The following is a 7516-nucleotide window of genomic DNA, read 5'->3' as shown; positions in this document are numbered from 1 at the left end:
GTGCATCCCCGGGCATGGCAGCAGCATCTCCTCCAGAGCATTCCCACGCTTCACCTCTTACGTGGAGGAGGGGGAGGAGGAGGGATGTGCTGTGCACCACCAGCCCCACAGCACACCATGGTGCCTCTCTGTCTCCCACCCCAGCTCATGGTCCTGATTGGACAGAGCTGTGAGGGGCTGAATGGCATGGGGGGAGTGTGTTTTGTGCCCGCCCCCCGCAGTGTGCAATTAGCCAGGCATGCAGCCCATCAGCAGCCTGCAGAGCCAAATCCAGCTATGGCAAAGTGGCATGGTGCATGGCCAAGCAGGGTGGTGGCAGTGGATGAGCCGCTGGGCTCTGTTTGTCCCACAGCCCAGCCCAGCTAGGGCCCCATTCATGGAGAATGGGACCCCAGCTGGGCTGAGTCATGGGATATGGGAGTTTTGATCCCCAGCCCCACTCCCTCCCTCACTGTCATGGGAGGGCAGATCAAGGCCCCTGTGGTGAGGGAGGGAGCATGGCAGGAGTAGGGGTTGGGGGTGAGTGGGGTCCCAGCCACCCAGGTGGTAGGACAAATGGAGGCTCAGTGGGGCACCCCCAGGCCTCTGCCTGTCTTACTACCTGGCCTGGCTGGGATCCCACTCACCCCAGCTCCTGCTCCTGCCTGTGCCCCAGTCTCTCCCTCAATTCAGGGTCCTCAATCTGCACCCCCCGCATAGCCCTTTCTCCTCTCCCTCCCCTTTCCTCACAGATTTACCTGCTGGGAGGCACGTGCATGCATATGTGTACTCAGCCCCACCCCCAAATGTTTTCTTCTCCCTCTGCCTCTGTAGCTCCTGCCCCTGCCCCAGCCCTACTCCCTCCCTCATTGCAGGGGCCTCGATCTGCCCCCTGCACCCTTAAAACAAGAAAAAAATATAAAGGGGTACATGAGCTGACACTTTGAGACCAAAGAGGTATACTTGTTAAAAAAGGTTGAAAACTCTTGTTCTACAGCATTTGGTCTTAAAATCCTGTATTGTCTTTTATGCTATGTTCTGATGATTGGGGAAAGCTTTTTTATTAAATTTTTGAGGGTAGAGAGAGGTAAGGTGTTTGATGGAGAAAGGAACATATTTTAAGCTTCTGGGGAAGACTAGAACGAGCACAGAAAGAATTTTCAAAAGGCGTTTAGGAGCACAAGTCCCACTGAAAGTCAGTGCCATTTGTCTGACATGCCTGAGTGCTTTGAAACATTTCACATTATATCTATTTAAAATGCAGATGGGTCTGGATTCACACATCCCAAATCTTGTAGAATTTACTTTTTAACCCAGATCCTCATCCAAATGTCATATTATTTCCCAGCCTTTTGTAATGAACCCCAGCTCATTATCCCCCTGAATCGTATTAAAACTCCATCACCAAATTGAATTCTGCTGCAGAACCCATTTCTAATTCATAGCACACTAAAGAAATTAATAAAACAGCTCTGTACTTTCAGCTCTGTGTGCCTGTCTCATAGGAGTCTGGCAAGTTAACACTGACAATGTTCTCTTGCACTGCGAATATGACTGCCTTTATGAGCCAGATCCAAAGATGTCTAAAGTTATTGGAAAGAGCCGATAACTTTCCATGAGCTTTGAACTGGACACTGTAGACAGGATTCTGTTTCACTTTATGTGCCCTCATGGCACTTACCCAGCCATGTAATTGCCATTTTTGGCACTTGTGTGCAGTTTTCACATTCAGTGAGGACACACAAGTGTCCCCATGGCTACTTCACAAGTGCTGCAGGCTGCACTCTGGTTGGGCAGGTAAACAGCTCCATTCACATGTAAATTATAGCTGGGCAAAATCCCATGATTGATTGGGATTAGCTGGAGGAGAATAGCCTTCCCAAGTTTCAGCCTACTACTCTAGTGCCTAGGGCACTCAGGAAGTGGGAGATTCAGGTTCTAGCTCTTTGTTACTCCAAGGGTGTTTGAGCCTTCATCTACTGACTTCCCAGCCAATAAATTCACCCATCAGGCCACAGGCTGGACATTATCCAGTCTGTAGAGGCTGAATGCTGAAACAGTCACACCTGGAATACCCTAAGCATATTTATCTATAAGGTTGGGGTTGAAAATGGATTATGTACTTACCTGATGTATGCAGTTATCCAAACTTAATAGAAGCAATGCTCACGTTTGTCAGTGCTACAGTATAAGCAGTGCTACAGTATAAGCAATCCTTAGGGTGCCCTCATTTTTAAGGCTTCTAGTAGCAGCCCCAGGATTCAGTATTAAAACTGCTTCAGGGTTGTTTGTACCACTTCATGGACTGAGCTGTGTATTGACTTGAACAGTGATTATAGCTAATTGTCCCTGTTGGGACTGTTATAAGAAGCCTTGAAAATGAAGAGAGATAGCAGCTGTGAAACAAACTTGCTCCTTCTTGCTACTTTTACAGTTTCTGAATAGAATTAGTTAAGGAGGAGACAGTTACAGTTGGAGTTAGTATGCAGGTCAACAGAAAATTACAAAGTAGACAGTGGGAATGAAAGATGGTATGTGCTTAAGCTGTTTATGCATGTAATTGACATTTAGATAACTGGGATTTGTTAGAATATAAATGATACGCAACAGATTGGGACTATTATGTGAATGAAACCCTTACCTAGTACACATAGAAATAAAGTACGCTGCTTTTTAGTGCGTGCTCTTGGTGTGTTCAGCACCATTCTTAGGTTCGCAGTCTCAGATGTCCCGAATGCAGCTACCTGGTATTTTTCAGCATATGCCATCCATGGAACAGAAGCAAATGGGTGGCTGTGTTTTTATGGCAGGGCACCCTAGTATGGTCCAACCGTGTTTTGAAGAGAAAAGGATATTTTATCAAGTAAATCTTTATCAGACCTGTAACTGGGTTGATTTTGCTTCTGTTCTGTACAAAGTATATCAAAGAGAAGCTGTGAATCCCTTTCTTGATTCTTCAGAGAATCCTGGGAGTATTACAAAAAAGATTCTCATCTTCTCTCCCATACAGTAACAACTGCACACTTGATAGCACATGGCTTATAAAGATTTAAACGTGTTACAAAATGTGTGTGTTGTACTGAGTCTTTTGGTAATAGAGGTCTAATCAGTGGGCACTCTGAAATTACACCAATGCTTGAGAGCATAATGGAACTAAATTTAGGGACATACATTTCACTGCAAAGGGGCTGCAATATTTCTTCACAAAACTAGAGAAATCCAGCAAAATAATAATAATAGTAGTAGTAGTAGTAGTAATAATAATGCAACACAGAAAAAACCTCTAGAATCAGCACAACTGCTTTAGCATACCCAAGGACAAATTAAAGATAGAGAAAAGCAAAACAAAGAAATTGCTTCCAGTTTGTATTGTAAAGAATCTTTGAAGCAATCGATTAAACTACTGAAAGGCATTAAGAATTTATAAAAATACGAAACCCTGGAAAGAATTACCAAACATAAAGGGCTGAAAGGAATTCACATTTAATGAGGTTGCCGCTGCAGATATTGTACAATAGATAAAATAACAATTGCTTCCCATTTGTTTTTATCAAGTCTGAAAGAGAAAATGTTAACTTTTCAACTGTTAATAGCCTAAAATTAGCTCCATCCTTAGCAGAGTTCAGATAATGGCATAGCTGTCTATGTTGGATTTTTTTTTCAACAGCAAGGTTATGCAAGGAAAAAAAAAACAGAGTCAAGCTTAAAAAGCCCTCAAATCTGTCAAAGTCAAACAGTTTCAGAACATGTGAGAGGAAAAATTCAATGACTGGCTGAATGAAAACCAAACAGCAGTAACAAAAGGCATAAGTGCATTTCCAGTATTATGAAATGAATGGACTATGTTGTATCACTATAAGCAGTGTTGAGTCTACTAGGGCTGAAAGGAGTAAGTACTGAGCATAATGTTTGCAATAGCATATAGCTGCACTGAAATGTATATAGTATAGAGTCAGGCTGTTGAGGAAATGTATGTTTGCTTTGCAAAATAAAATTGAACACAAGAATTTAGTAAGGAAAGTACACCATTATATTTTCTCAAAATGCTAGCAGTTTCTATGGGGAGAGTTATGATTATGCAAGGAAATCTGGGCTGGGTTTTTATTTACTGTTTATAAAGAGCCATCAGTTTTTTCATTGCTGCATAAGCAAAAGCTATTTCTGTCTGAAGAGGCTTACAATTTAAAGGAGTAATCTAAAGTCATATACTATCTGGCATATTTTGCTTGCTACTGTGAATAATCCTGACTAAATCGGTAGTAGAGAGTTTGGTAGAAATTCTCTGTTTCTCCCTCTCTCTCTCTATGTGTGTGTGTGTGTGTGTGTGTGTGTAATATATACACACACACACATATATAGACATACATATACATACGTGTGTGTGTATATATGTGTATATATACACAGACACATATATACATGCACGTGCACGCACGCACATTTATATATATGTGATATATATGTTATATATGTTATATATGTGAAATAATATATATGGCTATTATTTATTGTCTCATTTATTTTCCCCAGTTGATGTAGCTGACACAAACATTATCTGACATGTCTTATCTATGCACATTACCCCCTTTCCCCTCCTTCCAGTCCCCAGATGATTTTCTAGCAAATGCTTCTACATATAAAATAATAGGCTAATTTGTTTCTTTTTGGTCAGTAGCATAACTGGGAGTGGCTGAGCAGAGCACCAGCCCTCAGTGCTAATGCAGTGAAGGTGCAAGATTGGCAGCCACTGCTGCCCAGGGTGCAAAAAATCCTCGTCATGCCTCAGGTGTTGGTATAGATCAAAACTGACATCATAATGAAAACTTAACCCTCCCCCATAACTGTAAGGAGATTAGATCTGTGTAAGAGAACCAGGAGGTAGTAATGTATTTCTTATATTTACCCAAACCATATAAACATTCAAAGAACATTGAACATATTCTATCTGGTAGAGGAATTTAAGAAAATGGTGTTATGAAAAGAATTATCCTGGGTGAATACTTAAAAAAGGATATGATTTCTACTTGTAAACTTGGATGGGAATAGTTTAGGATCCTTATTCTGTGTGCATTCTGTGGTTGTTGTAGCAGAAGAGAGTTTTTTCCATGTGTGTATTTCGTGTATTCAAATGTTTGTTTTTTGCTTTGTAGGGAAGCAATAGCACATTGTGCAAACTGTAGCAATGGATTTTTAAAATATGCCAGTTTTTCCGCTACTAACTTTCACTAGAGTCCCGGTGCTAGTTGTTAGTGGCTTTGAATTTTTTCCCCTTGCCTTCATTCCTACAATTTAACCCTGTTTTTTGTATTGTCTCCAGTTTTACTAGTACTGGTTGATATGTGTGTCCTTTAATATTTGTGGTCAACAAGAGGTTAATAAATGGTTAATCCATGCTATCGACAAAATACAGGATGGTATTAGGCACATCAGTGGAGGGTGTCATTAATGATCAGAATTATCTTCTTGATCTGTTCAGTTCTCTCCAAATTGATTAACTGTTTACTAAAGTAGTAACAGATCATTTATTAATCCTTTAAAACCTATTTATAAATATAACCTGAAAAAGAAATATGAATATTTTAAAAGGGAAAAAAAAAGACATATTACCCATTTGTGGCTCAGATGAAACTTCCTTGGCCTTGAGTGATGTAAATAAGGCTAAAACAGGCTTTTCAATAAATTGTAGCTCTGCATTTAGAGTATAATTAAAAAAAATGTCATTTGGTTGTGATCACTTGCCAGGGTAGTACCTCTGAGTTTTATAATACATCAGCGCTTGTTCCCTGAAAAGTTGCTAGGAACAGTAGCTCTGACTGCACCTGCCATAGGCACATGCAAGATATTTAACACATTGCTGGAATTGAGTCTGGGTTCAAGGATCATAGCTTGTGTTAAACAGACACTGATTTTGGCTGTCAGGTAATTGTTACCTGGCTGTCAGCATGCTCCATTGCGGTTTATTCTGACACAATGAGCAAGTGTTTGGGATTCTGTTTTATGCATTAAACATAAAAAACCCTATCTCAGCAGATAAAATCCACTTCCCCCATGTATTTTACCTGTGTATTGTTTTGTATCAGTATTATCATAAAAGAAGACACTTGGACAGCTTTCACACTGGAATTCCAGAACTGTTTCTCTGTTATGTAGACCTGAATAACGCTGTCTGTAGCTATAAGAAATTATTCCTATGTGGCAATGTTACTTTTATTGCTGAAAAAACATGATTGCAAGCCAACTCTTAATAAATTATTTTGTTAGAAGAGAATCCATTGAAGAGGTGGAGGAGAAGACAGTGAAATCCAGAAGTGATTGGTTAGGCATGGTAAAAACATATAAGGGGTACAGACTGGTTTTTGGTATGGGTCTCCATCCATTTTCAAGCAGGCAGGTGCTCAGAGCATAAGTCCCTAGTGTTGCTGGCCACATGGCTTAGGATGGACCATAAAGAATGGAGTCCTCTCTGACTTCTCTAGGTGATGCATAGGACATGCCATTTTTGACAGCTTATGCTGTTCTATAGGTCAGAATAGGGTCTCAGAAGGTCCCTTGGCAACTTGTTACAACATGTAACAAAAATAAAAACACACATCATTACACAATTATTAATTGTTATGAATAATAGCTTAAAGAATGCAAGAGATAAAAAATAAAAGGAAGACTAGTGAAGGTAACAGGAGCATTATAGTAACAAACTATGTTGGGCACAATGAGATATTTAAGAAGGGGTACTGCAGTTCTAAAGCATCTCAGGGCAGGGTAGGCAAGGATGACTCTAAATGCGACTTATGAATTATGTTTGATATTATTAACTCTGTATATTTAAGCCCTCATGATCATCTCCACTGTACTCTTACTTTGTGCTGTGGGGTGAGGAGAGGCACTTTGAAAAGGACAAACTTTAAAGGCCATCAATACCTAATAGCTTTTGTCTGAACAGAATAGTGGAACAGCTGCATCCTAGAGGAATTATGTTTTCACCGGCTTGTCCACAGAGAGTTGCGGCTTTCAGGAGTAGTAAATACTCAGTGAAAAGAGGCAGAGATATCTGAGTAGGGGGCTTAAAAACGGAACCCTGAAATGTTAAGGAAAAACTCAGTGGAAAGAAGCAAGTTTGCTGAGCAACAGGGAGGCTCTTCCATTCTGGAATTGGACAAAGCTGAAAGAGGCCAGAGGAGACTCCATAATATAGTAAAGGCACAGGGGATACTATGGTGGTTGTCTACTACTGACCCCCTACCCAGGGTCAAGACCTTGACCAGGAGTTTGCCAGGGAATTGGCTGAGGCCATGCAATCCCGGTGTATGGTTGTCATGGGAGACTTTAACTACCCAGATGTCTCATGGGAAGAGCACTCAGCCAAATCCGAGTGGTCGCAAAGCTTTCTCTCGTGCATGGATTACCTCTACCTAATGCAGGAAGTCTACGGGCTGACAAGAGGTAAAGCGCTGCTTGACCTGGTACTGGCAACTGGGGACGACCTAATCAGGAACTTATCGATCGAAGGGAAGCTGGGTGACAGTGACCATGAGCTGAT

The sequence above is a fragment of the Gavialis gangeticus genome, unplaced genomic scaffold (genome assembly GCF_001723915.1).
Source record: "Gavialis gangeticus isolate Ggan-Ray unplaced genomic scaffold, GavGan_comp1, whole genome shotgun sequence".
Classification (NCBI taxonomy): Eukaryota; Metazoa; Chordata; order Crocodylia; family Gavialidae; genus Gavialis; species Gavialis gangeticus.
Note: the sequence above shows the minus strand (reverse complement) of the source record.